The sequence below is a fragment of the Crinia signifera genome, unplaced genomic scaffold (genome assembly GCF_055691185.1).
Source record: "Crinia signifera unplaced genomic scaffold, ASM5569118v1 HAP2_SCAFFOLD_150, whole genome shotgun sequence".
NCBI classification, from domain to species: Eukaryota; Metazoa; Chordata; class Amphibia; order Anura; family Myobatrachidae; genus Crinia; species Crinia signifera.
The window spans coordinates 94,509-118,135 of record NW_028142043.1 but is presented as its reverse complement, the minus strand read 5'-3'; positions in this window follow the sequence as shown (position 1 = coordinate 118,135).

The following is a 23,627-nucleotide window of genomic DNA, read 5'->3' as shown; positions in this document are numbered from 1 at the left end:
AGGAATCAAGGCTGCCGATAAATATTCTGGAGATTCGGGCTATCCGTCTGGCTCTTCTCAAGGCGGACCTGTTCATCAGAGGGAAGCCGATCCGAATTCAGTCGGACAATGCCACGGCTGTGGCATATATCAACAGACAGGGTGGAACGCGCAGTCGGGCAGCTATGCAGGAGGTACGCCCGATCCTTCAATGGGCGGAGAGGAATTCTCTGGCCTTCTCGGCGGTGTTCATTCCAGGGGTGGACAATTGGGAAGCGGACTACTTAAGTCGCCAGGATGTGCACCCAGGGGAGTGGGCACTGCATCCGGAGGTGTTTGGCCAGATTGTCAATCGTTGGGGGTTACCTCAGATAGACATGATGGCATCCAAACGGAATTGCAAGGTGGCTCAGTATTGTTCCAGGTCACGAGATCCGGAGGCAGTGGCGACGGATGCTCTGACCGCAGAGTGGAATTACCATCTAATCTATGTGTTCCCTCCGTTACCCTTGATTCAGTTAGTACTCAAACGGATCAAGCGCGAGAAGGCAACAGTGATTTTCATAGCTCCAAATTGGCCTCGTCGGCCTTGGTTTGCCGATCTTCAGGGGCTCCTGATAGATCAACCCTGGCTACTGCCTCAAAGAGAGGATCTATTGCAACAGGGACCATTCGTCTACCAAGAATTAAGGCAGCTCCGTTTGACGGCGTGGCTGTTGAGGCCGAGCTGCTGAGTAGGCGTGGGGTACCTAAAGAGGTCATTCCCACAATGATGAGAGCCAGGAAGGAGGTTACTTCCCGGCATTATTACAGGATTTGGAAGGCTTATGTGTCGTGGTGTGAACGACACAAGTGCCCTACAGCTGTTTTTTCTTTGTCCCGATTGTTGAGGTTTCTGCAATCAGGGTTTGAGGCGGGCCTTCGTTTAGGGTCCCTTAAGGTCCAGGTGTCCGCCTTGTCGGTTTTCTTTCATAGGCGATTAGCCTTGATGCCGGAAATACAAACATTTTTTAATGGGGTTCTAAGGCTGCAGCCTCCGGTAAGACCTCCGGAAGAACCTTGGGATCTTCCTTTGGTGCTGGACTATCTCAAGTCGGAGGTGTTTGAGCATTTAGAATCTATTGATTTACGTTTACTTACCTGGAAGACGGTGATCTTACTGGCTTTGGCATCGGCTAGACGAGTGTCTGACCTCAGTGCTCTCTCATGTCGTTCTCCGTATTTGGTGTTCCACTCAGATAGGGCGGAACTCCGGACTAGATTGGATTACTTGCCAAAGGTGGTGACGGCTTATCATCTTAATCAGCCAATCGTGGTTCCGGCCTTGACAGGAGAGTTCGCTTCACTGGATGTGGTCAGAACTTTGCAGGTTTATGTGGACAGAACCAAGGATCTCAGGAAGTCGGATTCTCTGTTTGTCCTATACTGTTCCGCAAAACGTGGTTGGCCGGCTACCAAGCAAACTTTGGCCAGGTGGATTTGTCTAACCATTAAACAAGCTTATGTTCAGGCCTCCCGGCCTCCGCCTACTAGAGTTTCGGCTCATTCCACCCGTTCGGTGGGACCTTCTTGGGCGGCGGCCAGGGGGGTGTCTCTTTCTCAGGTATGTAGGGCAGCCACTTGGTCTGGGCCCAATACCTTTATTAAGTTTTATAGGTTTGACACCTTCGCGGCATCCTCTACTAGGTTTGGCCGCGCGGTGCTTCAGGATGCCCAGCGCCTTCCCGCCCGTGGGGATGGCTTTGGGACGTCCCCAGCGTAGTACTTCAGTGTCCCCAGAGGATGAAGGAGAAAATAGGAATTTGGTACTCACCGATAATTCCCTTTCTCCGAATCCGAAGGGGACACTGAGCGCCCTCCCGGCACTGGTCTTCTGGTAAGGGAGGGGTTTTTACAGGTCGCATGTGGCCAGGTTGTGTTGCATGCGATGGTCTGTATGTAAGTTCTTTTGACTTATTTTTGTTTCGGTGTCTTGTTTTCATTCTCTCTCTCTCTCTCTCTCTCTCTCAGAGGTTTCCTGGTCTCTTTTCTCCTCTCGGGCACAGTAACTAAGACTGGAGTCTGAGGGGGGATAGAGGGGGAGGAGCCACACCACACTTCAAGTTCTTAAAGTGCCAACTCCTCCATAACACCACACTATCCCCAGCGTAGTACTTCAGTGTCCCCTTCGGATTCGGAGAAAGGGAATTATCGGTGAGTACCAAATTCCTATTTTCTTTCTCTTCAATTGTCCTGGTGACACAGCTCACATTGGGATGTAGGAGGGTCCATCGGAGCCAGGCCCCTATACTAAAGCTTTTAGAGAGGTAGGCTCCTCCCATCGCAATCCCACAATGCTACAGTTCGTTTTAGGTGCCCACAGGAGTGGGTGCAATGCTGAAAAGGCCTGCTGGAGGAGCCTTTATTAGAGTAGCTAGGTGTTTGTTTGTTTTCTTAATTTTACACTTCGTTTAGGTAGGCACAGTGGGGGTTATTCTAGTTCACTCTTTCTGACAGAATCCTTCTTAGATGGACAAAACCATGTGCACTGCAGGGGGGGCAGATGTAAAATGTGCAGAGAGAATTAGATTTGGGTGAGTTATTTTTTTTTCTTTGCAGGGTAAATACTGGCTGCTTTATTTTTACACTGCAATATAGATCTCACTTTGAAGTAAAACCCCACCCAAATCTAATTCTCTCTGCACAAGTAACATCTGCCCCACCTGCAGTGCACATGGTTTTGTCCATCTAAGAAGGATTTTGTCAGAGTGAATTAGAATAAGGCCCAGTGTGAGGATTCTACATGAATCCGCACACTAAGAGCGCAGTAGGGGCTGACAGAAGCGCGTCCTGTCAGCTCCCTGTGTGCAGAGAAACACTGTCTGGTCTCTCTGCACAGCGCTTGAAACTTCTTTGAAAATAAGTTTTCGATAAACCTAAAGGGATTCCCTCCAAGGCGGTTCCTGCGTACACCATTTCCCAGGGAGGTACGTCTCAGAACAGCCCTTTTGGGGGCGGTGCAGTCTCTCCTGCAAAAGGGCGTGGTGATCCCGGTACTGTGAGAGGATAGAAAGAAGGATTTCTACTCCATTCTGTTCTTAGTACCCAAACCAGACAATACGTTCAGACCAATTCTGAACTTGAACTCCTTAAATCTGCATTTATGGGTGGATCATTTCAAGATGTAGGGTGAGATTTAATGGGATGAGAGATTCAGAAAGTAAAAGTGAAAGTTTTTTTAAAGCAGCAATCATTTACACTGCAAAACCAGTTTGATTTTGCAGTGTAAATAATTGCCGCTTTAAAAAAAACCTGGAGATTTCTCACCAAATCTCTCACTTTCTGAATCTCTCCTCCTATTAAATCTCACCCCTAATCTCTAAGGTCGGTTCTGTTGAGCCTGGAGCCAGGAGAATTTCTAGTGTCGGTGGACATTCAAAACGCATTTTTACACGTGCCTATATATGCAGATCATCAGTCTCTACTGCGATTTGTAATAGGGGATCTTCACCTACAGTTTCAGGCACTACCTGTTGGTTTGGCTACTGCCCCAAGGGTATTTACAAAAATTATGGCAGTAATGACGGCAGTTCCCCGACAAAAGGGAATTGTGGTTGTCCCGTATTTGGACGATCTCTTGTTCAAAGCGGAGTCTGTAGAAAGGTTGCGTCAGGACCTCTCAGACACTATTCAGTCTTTGATAAGTCACGGCTGGATTCTAAACCTACAGAAATCTCAGCTGTGTCCCACTCAGAGACTCCAATTCTTGGGAGTTATATTGGATACCCATTTACATCGGGTGTTCCTGCCAGAGTCTAAGGCAAGGGACATTTGTCAACTGGTGTGGCAAATTCTGGGGCCGCCAGATCCTTCTGTTTGGGGTTGCCTAATGTTATTAGAAAAGATGGTAGCCACATTCGAGACCCTACAATATGCCAGGTTTTATTCTCGAACGTTTCAGTGGAACATTCTGGCAGTTTTGTCAGGAAACACCAAAACCATGAAGACAGAAAAAGTAGTTTTGACACCGGAAACACGATCTGCTCTGAGGTGTTGGACGGATGTGGATTCTCTCCAGTGGGGCCGATCCCTACAGACTTGGGAGTGGCTGGTGGTTACCACCGATGCCAGTCTTAGGGGCTGGGGTGCGATGGCTCTGGATTTGAGATTACAGGGTCTGTGGTCCAGAGAGGAGTCTGTACTTCCAATAACTATCTTGGCGTTAATGGCAGTATGGAAGACCTTGTCACAGGCGGAGGAGAAGTTGAAGGGTTCTCCCATCCGTATTAAGTCAGACAATGCCACGGCGGTGGCATATTTGAATCATCAGGGAGGCACACACAGCAAGATGGCGATAGTGGAAGTGACTCGGATCCTTCAATGGGCGGAAACACATGTTCCAGCCCTGTCAGCAGTGTTTATCCCGGGAGTAAAGAATGTGGAAGCAGACTTCCTGAGCAGGGAGGAGCTGCTAGAAGGCGAATGGGTGCTGCATCCTCAAGTATTCCAGGAGATTGTGGACCTCTGGGGCCTGCCAGAGGTGGATTTGATGGCATCACGGTTCAATTGCCAGGTACCCAGGTTCTGTTCCAGGACCAGGGATCCACTAGCGTGGGCGGTGGATGCGATGACAGTGCCTTGGAATGTCCAATTTGCTTATGTTTTTCCGCCATTCCAAATGATTGCCCGGGTGTTGAAGAGAGTGAGATCCCCGGGGACTCAGGTCATCATGATAGCTCCAGATTGGCCAAGGAGATCCTGGTACTCCAGGTTGTCGATAACATCATTGCGTCTTCCTCTACGTCCAGACCTGTTAGACAAGGCCTGTTCTTTCATCAGGACCTAGGTCGGCTGAATTTGACGGCTTGGCTTTTGAAACCTCCATCTTAAAGAAGAAGGGGTAAATGTATCCTCCACCAATGGATCCAAACAGAGCCCCCCAAAGTTCAGTTGTTTAGGGTGAAGCTTTTCCACATGGAGTGAGTGGAGGCCTCTCTGCAGAAGGAAGAACGCACGGAACAATTCTTTCAGATTTGGGAGGGATTTATTGACTCTATCAACTGTGCTCAAGGCACAAATATTGAAATGTTTTAGTTCAACGCAATGGTATGAGACCCAAATTGTTTCAGGTAATCCACCAATTGCTCTTCAGGTTAACTGACTCTAGAACCGATTGTGCACGGTCCTCCAGTTGCGTCCATCCAAAAAGACCTATAGACAAAAGCAACAGGTCAAATACCTGTTAAAACCATATTCAATTGTTCTTTAGCCAAATTGATTTTCAATACTTTTGTTTCCATCTCTGCATGACTATTTTGTAAACTGTCAATATCCATGTTATGTTCAGTCCTCAATAACAAACTTTAATAAAAAAAAAAAAAAAGGAAGAATGGGTTTTCGGATGCCGTTATTTAAACTATGATTAAGGCAAGGAAGCCCGTCTCTTTGGCCAATTACTATAGGGTATGGAAAACATACATTAGGTGGTGTGAGAGACAAAGAGCTCACACTTCCAGGTTTAAGATTTCCAGGTTACTTTAATTTTTGCAGGATGGATTTTCTTCTGGACTGAGTCTACAGTCATTGAAAGTGCAGAGTTCGGCATTGTCCATTTTCTTTCAAAAGAAGGTGGCATTACTGACTTTTCTTCAAGGGGTCATGAGATTAAAACCCCCTTATAAACAGCCGGTGGCTCCATGGGATTTGTCTCTGGTGCTGGCGGTTCTTCAAAAACATCCTTTTGAACTGTTGAGGTCAGCTGATTTAAAAATTTCTCACGTGGAAATTAGTTTTCTTACTGGCTATCACCTCGGCTAGGCTAGTTTCAGAGTTGGGAGCATCATCTTGTAAGACTCAATTTTTTATTTTTCATGAGGATAGGGTTGTATTGAGTACAGTCCCTAAATTTTTGCCTAAAGTTGTGTCTCCATTTAAACCAAGAAATTGTCCTTCCGGTATTCAGTCCTCCGGAGGATTCTAGGAAAAGGGACAAACTAAGGAATTTGGATGTTAGCGCTTTGCGCATTTATGTGGACAGGGTGAAGGATTTCCGTTAGACGGATTCTTTGTTGGTCTTGTTTGATGTACACAAAAGAGGCTGGCCTGCTTCGAAACAGACCATTGCTAGGTGGTTGAGGTCAGTTAGTGCATTTGCATACATTAAATTTGGAAGACCAGTTCCTGCTAGGATAAACACTCATACCACCAGGTCGGTTGCAGCCTCTTGGACGGTGCACCATGGAGCTACAGCGGAGCAAGTATGCAGGGTGGCCACTTGGTCATCTCTTCACACTTTTACCAAATTCTACAGGTTCCATGAGTTTGCGTCTCATCACGCAGCTCCCAAAGGACCTGCTCTTGAACGTCCCAATGTGAGCTGTCACCAGGACAATTGAAGAGAAAAAAGGGATTTTTGTAAGAACTTACTGTCTGAATCCTTTTCTCTGATATTGTCCTGGTGACACCGCGATCCCTCCCTTACGCTCAGTAAGTAAGACCATTTCATGTGTTGTCATGTTATATTGGTTATGTTTAAAATGTTATTGTGCATATAATATGTTCAGGCGTTGTACTGAGTTTATGTATCCTAGTGTGCTCTTGAAGTTGAGCATTGTGGGATTCCGATGGGAGGAGCCTACCTCTCTAAAAGTTTTAGCATGGGTGCCTGGCTCCGATGGACCCTCCTACATCACAATGTGAGCTATGTCACCAGGACAATATCAGAGAAAAGGATTCGAATGGTAAGTTTTTACAAAAAAACTTTTCTTCTGACTGTCTCCTCGGGCCAACTCTCTTTCACTCCTCCTTCGCTCTCTATTACTCAATGTGCCCTATAACTCACTCTGAAAAGGGGGAGGTAAAAATATTGTGCCTAGGGATGGCCTGACCTCTAAATCTTGACCTGCCTCTCCTTGCACACTGCAACCCCGCAGCCGCCCTGCGCTCTCCCCAGCCGGACTCAGCCCCGTGTACACAGCAGAGCTGCTTCTGAAGAATAGGTCCCACTTCCTGGAGGCCTGGTGCGGGCTGGCCAATCTAGGGGTGCTTGATGCCTGCTACATCTAAAGAGGACCCCTGCGGTACAGAATGCAGTGCTGTGGGGGGGTCACTGAGGCTCACTCTCCGGGACTTCTAATGTCTGAGGAGGGAAGGCAGCTGGTGTAAGGTATGTGCCATGCTGGCAGGGAAGGGGATAGGAGGCGATTGTGCCATGCGGGAGATGAAAGAGAATAGGCTGCTATAGCACTGTAGGTAAGGAGCACTTGTGTAGCATAATAATATAATAGGCATTATGGTGTGTGGTATGATATGTATTGGGCACTACGGTGTGTGGTGTAAAGTGAATTGGTACTATTATGTGGCCACACCCCTTCCCCACAAAGCCATGCCCTAAGTTATATGTACCTTTCCCCCTCCCCTTTCCCTTCCTTCCCAGACCCACATGTGCCATGCTGGGGATAATGGGAGAGGAGGTTTTATTCCATTGGGACTCAGAAAAGGTCAGGTAGGACTCCAATTTTTCTAAGTGAGGGTTCCCAGGGACCCACTATTTTTTGGGGTTTTCACGATCACTGGAAGCCCTCTCTAACCACTTCCTCCTGCACATCGGCGGCTGCTGGCTCTGGGTGTCTGCCTCTGAGGTAAAACAACGAATATGAAGAATAAATGCTAAGCCACTCCATTTATTCTTCATATTTGTTGTTTTATATGTCACCAATACCTTGCTTTTAACTGTACATGTTTGTATCTCTTCTGCACTTACGAGCAATCTTTTTATATCCTCTTTGCTGCAAATATCAATTTTTTTTCCTTTCCTTCCTCCTCCTTTGTACAACAATTCCAACTTTAATACTTAAGAGGATTGATCCCCATTTATTGTATTGTATTTTTATAGTGTCCATTTATATATAATAAATATTTTTTAATTTGTATATATTTATACTACTCTTTTTATATTTATTACTATAGTCGCCTTTTTACTATATAATGTCCTGGGACGGCACTCCCTAGATGAATGCAGGCAAGCTCTCCCCCCTAAGGAGTAAGACGGGAACCGGTGCGCTCCGTGCTGGCTATGCTAGCAGCCAGAAATATACGCAGATGGGGAGGCGGCGGCACTCGATTGTGAAACATGCACCTTGATAAAGGGACCTAGCTGTCTCGAAACGTTGGTAAATCTGCCTGCTGTGTCTTTATTCAAGTGCCCCCGCCTGCCCATCTGCATATTACCGTATTTTTCGGACTATAAGACGCACTTTTTCTCCCCAAAAATGTGGGGGGAAAAGTAAATGCGTCTTATGGTGCGAATATGCAGCATAGAGGGGAAAAAACCTTATTGAGCGCTCCCTGCGCTGGATGGGAGAGGCAGCAGATATCGGGTGCCGGTAGCTGCGGCGGCGGGTAGCGGCGGGTCCTGGCTGGCTGCTGCTGCTGCTTCGCCGTCATCTTGATCCCGGCATCTCTGAGAGTGCGGCAGCAGAGCGTCCGCATCAGCCGGCATCACGTGACTCCGACCGCTCCTCTCCTCACCTCCTCCTTCCTCAGAGCGCTTTGGGCAGTGTAAGCTGACAGGCTGTTCGTGGGGAACCTGTGTCTACACAGTAGGTGTGTGTGCTGCTGTTAAATGAACCTGTGTCTACAGTGTGTGTATGTACCGCTGTTAAATGAACGTGTGTGTGTGTGTGTGTGTGTGTGTGAGAGTGTATGTGTAGTGATTTCTGTCATACTGCAAATGCCAAGGTTTGCTGTTAAACTGCTGTTAAATATTTTGCTATAATAAAGTGACTCCCTCGGCTCACCTCCTCCTTCCACTGAGTGCTTTAAGTGAAAAGCCATGATAACCAATATTTTTGCTGCTTCAATTTAAAATGAATAGGGATTTTTTTAAGTTCCTTATACTGTATGTTGTGAGGTAAAAAGGTTCTCATATGCCTTAAAAAGCTGCTCTGTACTGTGACTATCGCTGTGCATGTGTGGCTGCCTGTCACACAATGTCTATAGTATATTGTGTGACAAATAGTGTAATATAATATTATATTACACTATTTGGGTTCAGAATATTTTTTTCTTGTTTTCCTCCTCTAAAAACTAGGTGCGTCTTATGGTCAGGTGCGTCTTATGGTCCGAAAAATACGGTATTTACTTTGGCTCCTAAATTTTTGTCCTGGCTCCTAAATTTTAGAAAAATTTGTCAAGCCCTGGCTTATGTGTAAGTTGCTATAATGCGCAGAAACAGCCCTCAGTCTCAAGCCCTGTACACACGCTTAGATTTGATGTTAGATTCGATTTTCTATTAGATCTGGCATTAGATTATCCCATTCGATTTGGCATTAGATCTGTACTTTTGCATTCGATTTTACAATGTAGGCACAATGTACTCATTTGATTTACTGGATTGAATTCGAGATTTCCTTGGCTGCACAGTAGATTTTTCTATTCGATTTTGAGAAAACGGGAGCGCGCATCGAATCGAATGCAGATCGAAAGTGTCCTAAAAACCATTCGCTGTGGATTCGATTTTGCTTCTATAAGCAAAATCGAATCGAAAACAGGGAAAAATCTAAGCGTGTGTACAGGGCTGCTTGGGTAGCATCTCCGACAGGTCTTGGCTAGTAAACTATCATCTGCACCACCCCAGCAGTCTGTGATAATATCTAATGGGCCCCACACGCAGGGTGACATTCAGGCATTTTCTGAGCGATTTTACTAAATCACTCAGAATACGCATGTAAACCGCTTTGTGTAGACCCCCCCTCCCACACTCGCGGCACCCAGATCCCTTACCCTCATTAAACTCACCCTGGTTGTGGCCGTGGCCAGCCAATCACAGCTTGCTGTGTCATTGCCCCGCCCCCTAGAGCTGGCTGTATTAGCCTGCCCCAGACAGGAGGCAGCCGGTCCGACAGCGGAGGAGCAGAGAAGAGCTCCAGAAGAACAAGCCCTGGGAGGTGACAGCCATGCAAAAGAGCTCAAAAGGCCGCAGCACCCAGGTGAAGAACACAGATGAAGAAGCTGAAGCCCTGGGAAGCAGCGGCCATGCAAAAGAGCTTAAAAGGCTGCTGCCCCAGGTGAAGACTCTGCAGAAGACCTGGGGGCATAGGTTCCCCTGGGTGCAGTTTCATAAAATATTTAAAAACCTGTGTTTGTGTTTTTATTTTAATATTTCCTTTACAGGGGGCTATAGGTGCTGGTGGGCCTTTAATGCCCCACATGCTGGTACCTGTGGTTCTCCCAAGTACCAGCATGTGGGGCAGGCTTGCTGGGACCTGTAGTCCTACTGTAAAAAAAAAAACAGCTATCAACCCTGCGAGGGATAGTCCCAGGCTCCAGGTCTGGGGTGCCCTGGAGAAGGGGACTCCACCTCCCCCAAAACTCCTGGCCTGGGCTGACTAGTTAGGGTGGGTAATGTTTTGTGCCAGGGGACCCCATCAAACTTATCTCCTAGCTATGGCATTACACCTGTTTGTGGAGCCGGATGCTAGTCCCCAAAATATGTGTGACCCTCACTCATTTTGTCCCCATATTTTGGGAACCAGGGACGGCTCAAGAGTCTGGTGCTGGTTTCTTGAGTATAGGCGGACTTTGGTGTTAGAGAATCCAGGTCTGGCTCAGAGCGGTAATGCACATGAGGGAGACCCCACACCAATTTTTTTACATTATTTATTTTTGTATTATAGACATCCCCCAGGCATTATTCAAACCCATTTAAATTTGAAGACTTTGTTTATTCCCCTGATGTTGCCTAAACACTTTCTGTGAGAGGTTTTAAATCTCTCACAGACTCTCCCATTAGCAGTTATCTCTGTGATGCTACCCTCCCTCTGACTCCCTGCACAGGTGTAGCAGTTATCTCTGCGATGCTCCCCTCCCTCTGTCTCCCTGCACAGGTGTAGCAGTTATCTCTGCGATGATCCCCTCCCTCTGTCTCCCTGCACAGGTGTAGCAGTTATCTCTGCGATGCCTCCCTACCTCTATCTCCTGCACAGGTGTAGCAGTTATCTCTGTGATGCTACCCTCCCTCTGTCTCCCTGCACAGGTGTAGCAGTTATCTCTGCGATGCTCCCCTCCCTCTGTCTCCCTGCACAGGTGTAGCAGTTATCTCTGCGATGCCCCCCTACCTCTATCTCCTGCACAGGTGTAGCAGTTATCTCTGTGATGCTACCCTCCCTCTGTCTCCCTGCACAGGTGTAGCAGTTATCTCTGCGATGCTCCCCTCCCTCTGTCTCCCTGCACAGTTGTAGCTGTTATCTCTGTGATGCCCCACTCCCTCTGTCTCCTGCACAGGTGTAGCAGTTATCTCTGCGATGCTCCCCTCCCTCTGTCTCCCTGCACAGGTGTAGCAGTTATCTCTGCGATGCCCCCCTACCTCTATCTCCTGCACAGGTGTAGCAGTTATCTCTGTGATGCTACCCTCCCTCTGTCTCCCTGCACAGGTGTAGCAGTTATCTCTGCGATGCTCCCCTCCTTCTGTCTCCCTGCACAGGTGTAGCAGTTATCTCTGCGATGCTCCCCTCCCTCTGTCTCCCTGCACAGGTGTAGCAGTTATCTCTGTGATGCTACCCTCCCTCTGTCTCCCTGCACAGGTGTAGCAGTTATCTCTGCGATGCCCCCCTCCCTCTGTCTCCTGCACAGGTGTAGCTGTTATCTCTGTGATGCTCCCCTCCCTCTGTCTCCTGCACAGGTGTAGCTGTTATCTCTGTGATGCTCCCCTCCCTCTGTCTCCTGCACAGGTGTAGCTGTTATCTCTGTGATGCTCCCCTCCCTCTGTCCCCTGCACAGGTGTAGCAGTAATATCTGTGGTGCCCCCCTCCCTCTGTCTCCCTGCACAAGTGTAGCAGTTATCTCTGTGATGCTCCCCTCCCTCTGTCCCCTGCACAGGTGTAGCAGTAATATCTGTGGTGCCCCCCTCCCTCTGTCTCCCTGCACAAGTGTAACAGTTATCTCTGTGATGCTCCCCTTCCTCTGTCCCCTGTACAGGTGTAGCAGTTATCTCTGTGTTGCCCCCCTCCCTCTGTCTCCTGCACAGGTGTAGCTGTTATCTCTGTGATGCTCCCCTCCCTCTGTCTCCTGCACAGGTGTAGCTGTTATCTCTGTGATGCTCCCCTCCCTCTGTCCCCTGCACAGGTGTAGCAGTAATATCTGTGGTGCCCCCCTCCCTCTGTCTCCCTGCACAAGTGTAGCAGTTATCTCTGTGATGCTCCCCTCCCTCTGTCCCCTGCACAGGTGTAGCAGTAATATCTGTGGTGCCCCCCTCCCTCTGTCTCCCTGCACAAGTGTAACAGTTATCTCTGTGATGCTACCCTCCCTCTGTCTCCCTGCACAGGTGTAGCAGTTATCTCTGCGATGCCCCCCTCCCTCTGTCTCCTGCACAGGTGTAGCTGTTATCTCTGTGATGCTCCCCTCCCTCTGTCTCCTGCACAGGTGTAGCTGTTATCTCTGTGATGCTCCCCTCCCTCTGTCTCCTGCACAGGTGTAGCTGTTATCTCTGTGATGCTCCCCTCCCTCTGTCCCCTGCACAGGTGTAGCAGTAATATCTGTGGTGCCCCCCTCCCTCTGTCTCCCTGCACAAGTGTAGCAGTTATCTCTGTGATGCTCCCCTCCCTCTGTCCCCTGCACAGGTGTAGCAGTAATATCTGTGGTGCCCCCCTCCCTCTGTCTCCCTGCACAAGTGTAACAGTTATCTCTGTGATGCTCCCCTTCCTCTGTCCCCTGTACAGGTGTAGCAGTTATCTCTGTGTTGCCCCCCTCCCTCTGTCTCCTGCACAGGTGTAGCTGTTATCTCTGTGATGCTCCCCTCCCTCTGTCTCCTGCACAGGTGTAGCTGTTATCTCTGTGACGCTCCCCTCCCTCTGTCTCCTGCACAGGTGTAGCTGTTATCTCTGTGATGCTCCCCTCCCTCTGTCTCCTGCACAGGTGTAGCTGTTATCTCTGTGTTGCTCCCCTCCCTCTGTCTCCTGCACAGGTGTAGCAGTTATCTCTGTGATGCTCCCCTCCCTGTGTCTCCTGCACAGGTGTAGCTGTTATCTCTGTGTTGCTCCCCTCCCTCTGTCTCCTGCACAGGTGTAGCTGTTATCTCTGTGTTGCTCCCCTCCCTCTGTCTCCTGCACAGGTGTAGCAGTTATCTCTGTGTTGCTCCCCTCCCTCTGTCTCCTGCACAGGTGTAGCTGTTATCTCTGTGATGCTCCCCTCCCTCTGTCTCCTGCACAGGTGTAGCTGTTATCTCTGTGACGCTCCCCTCCCTCTGTCTCCTGCACAGGTGTAGCTGTTATCTCTGTGACGCTCCCCTCCCTCTGTCTCCTGCACAGGTGTAGCAGTTATCTCTGTGATGCTCCCCTCCCCCTGTCCCCTGCACAGGTGTAGCAGTTATGTCTGTGGTGCTCCCCTCCCTCTGTCTCCTGCACAGGTGTAGCAGTTATCTCTGTGGTGCTCCCCTCCCTCTGTCTCCTGCACAGGTGTAGCAGTTATCTCTGTGATGCTCCCCTCCCCCTGTCCCCTGCACAGGTGTAGCAGTTATGTCTGTGGTGCTCCCCTCCCTCTGTCTCCTGCACAGGTGTAGCAGTTATCTCTGTGGTGCTCCCCTCCCTCTGTCTCCTGCACAGGTGTAGCAGTTATCTCTGTGATGCTCCCCTCCCTCTGTCTCCTGCACAGGTGTAGCTGTTATCTCTCTGATGTTCCCCTCCCTCTCTCTCCTGCACAGGTGTAGCTGTTATCTCTGTGATGCTCCCCTCCCTCTGTCTCCTGCACAGGTGTAGCTGTTATCTCTGTGACGCTCTCCTCCCTCTGTCTCCTGCACAGGTGTAGCTGTTATCTCTGTGATGCTCCCCTCCCTCTGTCTCCTGCACAGGTGTAGCTGTTATCTCTGTGTTGCTCCCCTCCCTCTGTCTCCTGCACAGGTGTAGCAGTTATCTCTGTGATGCTCCCCTCCCTGTGTCTCCTGCACAGGTGTAGCTGTTATCTCTGTGTTGCTCCCCTCCCTCTGTCTCCTGCACAGGTGTAGCTGTTATCTCTGTGTTGCTCCCCTCCCTCTGTCTCCTGCACAGGTGTAGCAGTTATCTCTGTGTTGCTCCCCTCCCTCTGTCTCCTGCACAGGTGTAGCTGTTATCTCTGTGATGCTCCCCTCCCTCTGTCTCCTGCACAGGTGTAGCTGTTATCTCTGTGACGCTCCCCTCCCTCTGTCTCCTGCACAGGTGTAGCTGTTATCTCTGTGACGCTCCCCTCCCTCTGTCTCCTGCACAGGTGTAGCAGTTATCTCTGTGATGCTCCCCTCCCCCTGTCCCCTGCACAGGTGTAGCAGTTATGTCTGTGGTGCTCCCCTCCCTCTGTCTCCTGCACAGGTGTAGCAGTTATCTCTGTGGTGCTCCCCTCCCTCTGTCTCCTGCACAGGTGTAGCAGTTATCTCTGTGATGCTCCCCTCCCTCTGTCTCCTGCACAGGTGTAGCTGTTATCTCTCTGATGTTCCCCTCCCTCTCTCTCCTGCACAGGTGTTGCTGTTATCTCTGTGATGCTCCCCTCCCTCTGTCTCCTGCACAGGTGTAGCAGTTATCTCTGTGATGCCTCCCTCTGTCTCCTGCACAGGTGTAGCTGTTATCTCTGTGACGCTCCCCTCCCTGCCTAAGGGCCCGATTCAAACTTGTTCGGAAGGTTGTGAATTAAGTGACACCAAAAACACTTGAAAAACTCATGTCGTGGCAACTTTTTTCCATTGAGAAATAACCCCCAGAGCCTCCAGCAGAGGGCGCTCTCCTCCACTCCTCTGATTGCTAAGAGGCCTTTTCTGAAATAAACGCATAATTCTCTCTCTCCGGTGCTGGAGCTGCCGTACAATCCTCCCCACGGCCTTCGCAGCACCAAGCGAGTACTGGCTTACTCAGTGCTGTGAGTAGGGGAAAAAAATCATGCGATGGTCAATGCTAAGTGGGGCGGCGTATAACTGCTCATTGGGCTCCAAACACTCGCAGCACAGTGAGCAGGTCTGAATCAGGCCCATAATGTGTAGAAGATCTCTATGATGATTTATGGGGCTCCACTGTGACGTAATGTGTATAAGGGACATTACTGGGATGTATTATGTATAAGGGGCTCTACTATGAGACGTAACATGTATAAGGGACATTACTGTGTCGTAACATGTATAAGGGACATTACTGTGATGTAACCTGTATAAGGGACAATACTGTGATGTAACCTATATAAGACGCTCTACTGTGTCGTAACATGTATAAGGGACATTACTGTGTCGTAACATGTATAAGGGACATTACTGTGTCGTAACATGTATAAGGGACATTACTGTGATGTAACCTGTATAAGGGACAATACTGTGATGTAACCTATATAAGACGCTCTACTGTGTCGTAACATGTATAAGGGACATTGCTGTGATGTAACCTGTATAAGACGCTCTACTGTGTCGTAACATGTATAAGGGACATTACTGTGATGTAACCTGTATAAGACGCTCTACTGTGTCGTAACATGTATAAGGGACATTACTGTGATGTAACCTGTATAAGACGCTCTACTGTGTCGTAACATGTATAAGGGACATTACTGTGATGTAACCTGTATAAGACGCTCTACTGTGTCGTAACATGTATAAGGGACATTACTGTGATGTAACCTGTATAAGACGCTCTACTGTGTCGTAACATGTATAAGGGACATTACTGTGATGTAACCTGTATAAGACGCTCTACTGTGTTGTAACATGTATAAGGGACATTACTGTGATGTAACCTGTATAAGACGCTCTACTGTGTCGTAACATGTATAAGGGACATTACTGTGATGTAACCTGTATAAGACGCTCTACTGTGTCGTAACATGTATAAGGGACATTACTGTGTCGTAACATGTATAAGGGAAATTACTGTGATGTAACCTGTATAAGACGCTCTACTGTGTCGTAACATGTATAAGGGACATTACTGTGATGTAACCTGTATAAGACGCTCTACTGTGTCGTAACATGTATAAGGGACATTACTGTGATGTAAGCTGTATAAGACGCTCTACTGTGTCGTAACATGTATAAGGGACATTACTGTGATGTAACCTGTATAAGACGCTCTACTGTGTCGTAACATGTATAAGGGACATTACTGTGATGTAAGCTGTATAAGACGCTCTACTGTGTCGTAACATGTATAAGGGACATTACTGTGATGTAACCTGTATAAGACGCTCTACTGTGTCGTAACATGTATAAGGGACATTACTGTGATGTAACCTGTATAAGACGCTCTACTGTGTTGTAACATGTATAAGGGACATTACTGTGACGTAATGTGTATAAGGGTCTCTACTATGACGTAACATGTATAAGGGACATTACTGTGATGTAACCTGTATAAGACGCTCTACTGTGTCGTAGCATGTATAAGGGACATTACTGTGAAATAACATGTATAAGGGACATTACTGTGATGTAATGTGTATAAGGGACATTACTGTGACATAACATGAATAAGGGACATTACCGTGATGTAATGTGTGTAAGGGACATTACTGGGATGTATCGTGTATAAGTGGCTCTACTGTGACATAACATGTATAAGGGACATTACCGTGATGTAATGTGTGTAAGGGGTTCTACTGTGCAACGTGTATAAGGTTCTCTACAGGGATATAACAGCATCTGTTGGCAATATAAAGTCTCTCCATTATATAACTATAACTTTTACTTTGTACTGAATAAAATTGCTGTATGATAGACCACAAGGGAATGATGTTTGCAAGCTTGCTAAGGGCGGGGCTTAATGGCGTAATTCATATCATTATACATCTGGTCTGCTCTGGACATATAAGTGCTCTCTAGAAGCATTATGGGAAGAATCATTCAGCGTATTCTATCACCAGTATGGGCCACAATAAATCCTTTATCCACAATTTAATTTCTGCGATTAGTAGATCACAAGACCTATCTTTGTCCTTAGCAACATCCCACTTTTCTTTAATATTAATCAACTGCACAATAAAATTCCTCTTGTATTTGACTGTTAGATGCAATTATCTCCGTCCTTTCTTGTTCCCTGTCCCGTGTTTGCGGATTCTGACTCATGGAAAATATTTCATAAGCAAAAAATATGTTATTATCACATTCAATAAACAGGACGGTCACAACAGCACGCACTTGAGCTTGTCTGGGGTGTGGCTGCGGACTTCATCAAAACAAAAGATTCTGGGCGTACAAGCAATAGACCAAGGTTTCAGCAATTTTAAAGATACAACTTTTTAAAGGCAAAACTAACTCTTCCCTGATGGTTTCTCCTGGCCAATCACGGGTTTTTAAGACCAGGAAGCATCCCACCATTTCTGGCCAACCAGAACGTGTTGTATAGTATAACAGTTGCAGGCCGTGATGTAATATAAAGTCTCACACAAAACAGCTCTATACAGTCAGACTTAAATAGAGTTGTTGTTGTTTTTTTGAGTGAGTTGTGTTCCGCAATGTTGTAAATCAATCAAGTACACAATTCCAGAACATCATAAATATACGTTAACTCCTTTACTGGTTATCCCGAGAATATTCCGGGCTATGCCTTAATGCCCAGGCTGGCAAGCCTGAAAATTGTTGGGATTGCCAGTGATTAGCGCCGGGCAGCGCTGCTGAGTTCATCAGTGCTTCAGCGCTGCCTGGCTCCCTCTCCTCTGCCGCTCCCCCGGCTCACCCCACCCCCCCCCCAGCTGTTGCGTTACAGCCTGCGGCACCGCTTATGACAAGTAGGGTCGCCGCATGTAGGGACAGGGTGCAGGACCAGACAGCGGCTGATTGATGGTTCAGCAGCGCTGCCTGGACCCAGAGAGACAGCAGTGGGGGATTTTTTAGGGAGCGCTACCCAGAAAAAACTCGCTCAGTGGGGAGCGCTCCCTAAAAAAAAAAACACCATTGTAGGGGTTAATGTCTCAATAAAAATAGAATGCACAAACTTATATATATATCTTGTACTGTACAGGTCATTTTTGCACTTTACCCAGCAAAATGCGTTTAATTCACAATGGATGCAATTGGGTGCACAAGATGCTTCTGCTGATTAAATGATATGCAGCATGCCTATATTCTTTTGACTGCATCTGCATAAAAAAATGTAGGTTACAGTGTTTTCCTGCCAAACACTGTAACGTAATATGGTGTGCAGTTAAAGCCACAATTACACACAAAATACAGATGTGCCGTGCTGAAATATTTAGAGAAAGTCATTTTTGACTGATTTTAAAGTTACAAAATAATTTTAAAATTCATATTTGTTGTAAATTTGCTGTAATAGTGTACTTGTGCGAGTTTATATAGCCGTTTTGTGTTTGACTTTCAAACTCGACTCCCATTATATCGGCCAAGTTATATATTTAATATGGGCAAAGCATCTGGATCCGACTTTTTACCGGCCTCCATTATTCACAGACAAAAACATCTGACTTTTCATGAGGTCGGATGCTATTACATCGTGTGCGCCTTTTTGAGGAAAAATCATAAATTCTGGGCCAAACTGAGCTCCTGTTACATCCCGGGGTCTATTTGAAAATGTCTTCATAAAAATATTACATCCACAACTTAATTAACGGAAATGTAATCCAACCAGTTATGTGCCTTAAACGTACGTGTTTTGTTTATTCACTGCCAAGAAAACCTTCCCAATTAACTCTTTAACCCCTTCCCGACATTTGACGTACATTTACGTCATGGTCGGGATGTACTTCCCGACGCATGGCATAAATGTACGTCATGACTTTAAAATGTCACCGCGTCTATAGACGCGGTGACAGAGGGATGATGGCTGCTGTCCCTGACAGCAGACATCTTCCCTCGTAGCCCAGGGGGGGCAGCGATGCCCCCCCCCCCTCCATCGGCGATCGCTGCGATTGGCTGTTCAAATGTGAACAGCCAATTGCAGCGTTTTCTGTGTTCTGTGTATAATTTTGTCTCTGCTGCCCCCTAGTGTCCAAAAAAATTAAAAGGAGGTTGAAATAATGATGGTAAAATAAAGTACACATATGGTCTTTGTTAGTTATTAACTATTTTGAGTGGTATGATTATTTGTCTCACAAGCAGAAAATTTAACATTTTGCAAATTGCAAAATGTTCAATTTTTGTACGACATTTTGGTATTTTTCACAAAAAAAACAGACTGTATCGACCAAAATTTACCACTAACTTAAAGTACAATGTGTCACGAGAAAACAATCTCAAAATCACTGGGATAAGTAAAAGCAATAAAAAGTTATCCCCACATAAAGTGATACATGTCAGATTTGAAAAAAAGGGCTCTGTCAGGAAGGCAAAAACAGGCTGCGGCGGTAAGGGGGTTAAGCACACAAAGGGCAGTATTCAATGTGAAATTTCGCCGTGTGCAGCGAATCCTGTTTAGGATTCGCTGCACACTCGCTGTGTTCCGGAGGGCTGGCTGCCACTCGCTCTCCCTGTATTCAATGTCGAAGGGGCGAGTTGCCCCTCGCGGCGAATCTTAACCCCTGCACCGTGGGACGGTGGCAGGCAGGGAGATTGAAGTCTCCCTGCCTGCCCCAGAACGTATGTGGGGGGGAGGTGGGCTCCCCGGGACCCATGCAGCACAAGCTGCCCCCCCCCCCCCCGAGCCAGCAGGGGACCGGGTATATTCACTGCTCCTGATCATGCATATGTAATGATCGGGTGCAGTGAATATATGAATATCTAATGAGCAGCTCAGCTCCGGCCCCCTGCTGGCTGCTCTGTGTAAAAAAAAAAATAAAAAAAAATTTTTTTTTAAATTAAAATATATATTCATGTGCTATAAGCACATGAATAAAAATAGCATGCCGCTTCTCAGAATAAAATTCCTGATTTTTTGACACCAAAATTAAAACAAAAAACCTTTATTTTAATAGTTCACATTCCACTTCTCCATGAAAAGATGGAGAATTGCTACACGGAGAGACACGGCGAAAATCACTCAGAAAGACGACGAGAAGTGCACGTTGAATAGGGTTGCTCGCTTTTTGAGAGCAAAAGTCTCCGTCCAACGCGAGAAAAGCACAAACTCGCCATAAAACACAGCAAATTTTTCTCATTGAATACTCCCCAGAGACAGAACATTATTTAATAGAGTTGAATATGATGCAGAGACATAATGCCGTATACTGTATGCGCACACACATACATACATACATACATACATACATACATAAACTTTTTTATTGGTCAAAAATGTCAACACAGCGCAGACTGCTGAGAATCTGCAGATATTTTCTTTACTAAATGTATTATGAAATGATTGTACCGGTTAACAGGCGACAAGACAGAGGTGGGAGGGCCCTGCTCGCAGGCTCACATTGTTCAGACAAGTATGAATGCAACAATTGCAGAGCATAAAATGAAACCGACAATTAGAGCTGATACATTAAAATAACGAGCTATGCGGGAACACCTTGCAGCAGCCACATTATCTCTGCGATCTTTGAAGCTTCTGGCCTGAAAAAAAGACAGTGAAACTTCTGTTACATACTGTATAACACAAGAATGACCCGTATAATCGGCATGTACCGTATGGTTTTCATTTATTAACATGAAGTGCACCTTCATCCCGCAGCATGGCTCCTATATGTGATATCCTCCATTGTCCTGCATATACCGAAGGCAGAGGACATCGCTAACAACCGGCATTAGCATCCTTATCGATATTGTGCATACACACCGGACGACATACACAAAAATGTTGCTGCTTCTACCAAGGCTGGGGTTCCCTCGGGTTGTCAGGATGCCCAATATAGGGGACCCCCCAAGCACCCAGACACTATAGATCCCAGCAAGCCTTCCTTGCACAACAAGCCCATGCAGAAGAGTTAAATGGGGTAATGCCTCAGTCACGAGACACGAGAACCAGGTCTAGTCCAAGAGCCCAGTGCTGGTGTTAAAATACAGGGGGGACCACACACATTATTACCCTGTATTTTATGAACCAGTACCAGTCTGGAGATGGTTATGTTTTTTTTAATCCATTGGTTTTTTTTTTGTTTTTGTTTTTTTAATTACTAACTATCTGTAAACTTTATGTAAAGTTGTATGTTTTCCACCTGGATGCAAAGGTGTTATTTTTATCCCCCTAGGAGGCCTACTTTGGACCAAAGAGGATGCAATCTACACTGGATTAGGTGAGTATATTTTTTTTACAGCTCCATGGATATTACTGGAGAAGAGGTCTGAAGGGAGATGTGGGAATGTAGGTGAGTATATGTATGTAGGTGTGCATGTATGTTTAATAAACTTTTACTTACAAGTACCAGTATGCAGAAGAAGATTGCTAGGAACCGTACTTCCACAGGTAAAACATTATATTTAATTCAAATTTTTACATTGGATTGCTATCAATACCGCACCCACCACCCAGGAGTGCTGGGGAAAGCCTGGGCTTCAGCCCTCGCCCTTGGGTGCACTGGAGGGGGGACCCTTTAATTGTGGGGTTTCCACTCCCCCGGGGACCCTGGCCAGCGCTGACTAGTTGGATGATAATGTCACGGCTGCAGCAACCACTGTGGCATTACCGTAATGACTATTGAATCACTTTGCCATAGTAAAACACGAATCCTGAGAACATGGGAGCTTAATAAAGTAGCCCCCACAAAATATCAACACACACCCGTGTCTGTACATAAACAGCTGAGCTGCAACTCGGCACAAACATTTAGTAAATTTACCCCTAATTTGGAAAAGCAGAAATTAGATTTTTAACTGGTTGTGACCACTAGGTGTTGCTAGAACCTGCCAAGGGTGCATTTACAGGGGAGGTACCCCTAGGCTCAACTCAAATTGTAGGCTGACAGAACCAACACAAGCATCCAAGTGCTACCCCCAACAAGTACTGCTGCCCCCAACAAGTACTGATGCCCCCAGGCACCTGCCTAATGGGAAATCCCCCACTGATGCCCCCAAACAGCCCCATTACCTTGCAGGAGTAAAACAGAGCGCAGAGTCCGAGGGGCAAACAGCAGAACACCATAAGGAAGGACCAGCACATGTAATCCTTATACACTGGCAGCTGGGCATAGGCAATTGGCTGGCATGTCATCGGCTGTTGTAGTCCTGGGCTCACTGCGGTCAGCTGGTAAGGTGGGTGGGTAGCAGGTTGGTAGGTTGGATAGGTAAGCTGGCCAGGAGGGTAGGTATCCGGCTGGTAAGGTGGGCAGGTAGGCTGGCCAGGAGGGTTGGTATCAGGCTGGTAAGGTGAGCAGGTAGGCTGGCCAGGGGGGTAGGTATCAGATTGGCAAGGAGGGTAATTAGGAAGTTGGTATGGTGGGTGGGTAGGAGGTTGGTAAGGAGGATAGGCAGTAGCTTGGCACAGCGGGTGGGTAGGAGGTTGGTAAGGTGGGTACTGGGACCCAGGCACTGGCAGGCTATAATATGGAGGAGGCCGGACCCCTTCCTCTGACTTCTCAGGGTCACCGGACGATCCCTGCATTGTCCTGATGTCTGCAGATGTCTCTCTATCTCCCGGCTGCTCTCCCTGCTACAAGCAACTAAAGGGAAACTTCCCTTCTGACACTTGCTGGCTCCTTTCCCTCTGACGAGCAGCATATGAGACCCACAACCAGCACTGACAATGCTCCCACAGGGATGTTTGTGGAAGCGTTTTGGAGAAAAGCACCATGATATTAACCTGATGTAACCTCTCTCTGATCCTCAATATACAATGCTTGGCCTGGGCACAGCATAACTTTTTGTCTTAATAAAGGACCCTGGGCATAGGTGGACTAGTTACAGGGTGGGGGTCCCCAGTCACCGGGGAAGGGCAAACTAACAGTGTAGAGACGTGTGCTGGGGACATAAATGTGGTCGACAATGGGACCGGGCATTGGATCCAATGCTAATTTAGGATTGCCGGTGGGTTATCAGATTTGGTGCCAGCTGTGAGCTAATCAGAATTGTGGGGTGATGTTGGAATGTTTTCTGCATGTCTGGGTTACACAGCACTTACAGATCCCCCATCTGGTTAGGGGTCAGGAACACGGACTGTCCCCATTATAATTGTAATATGTTTTATGTAATGCTGGACAACAGACAAGGGCCCTTATTCTGCTTCATTCGCAAAGGCAAATTCCTTCTCAAATGGACAAAACCATGCTGCACTGCAGGTGGGGCAGATGTTACTTGTGCAGAGAGATTTAGATTTGGGTGGGGTTTTACTTCAAAGTAAGATCTATATTGCAGTGTAACAATAAAGCAGCCAGTATTTTCCCTGCACAGAAACAAAATAACTCAGCCAAATCTAACTCTCTCTGCACATGTTACTTCTGCCCCACCTGCAGTGCAGCATGGTTTTGTTCGTTTGAGAAGGAATTTGGCTTTGCGAGTGAACCAGAATAAGGGCCAAGAGGCACAAGGTAGGATATTTGTAGCCATAGATACCTTCCCCCTGCATTGTGCAGGAGGCTCCCAGAAATGCCAGCGATCTCCCTAACTCCCTGCAGCATCAGCAATCTCCCTGATCTGATCTCACCTAACCCACATTTTGCAGATGTTACATTTTGGGGAAAAAAACAGATCAGAGATATATAAATTACATTCATATGGAACCATCAGTGGCATTCCCCTTCATTTGTACTCAGGACCTAGAAAAATAGGAGATGGGTATAGACAGATGCCATACACTCCCCCTGCTTCCCGAATGTTGATGGTATGGGGGTGCTCGGAGCCGCGGCTG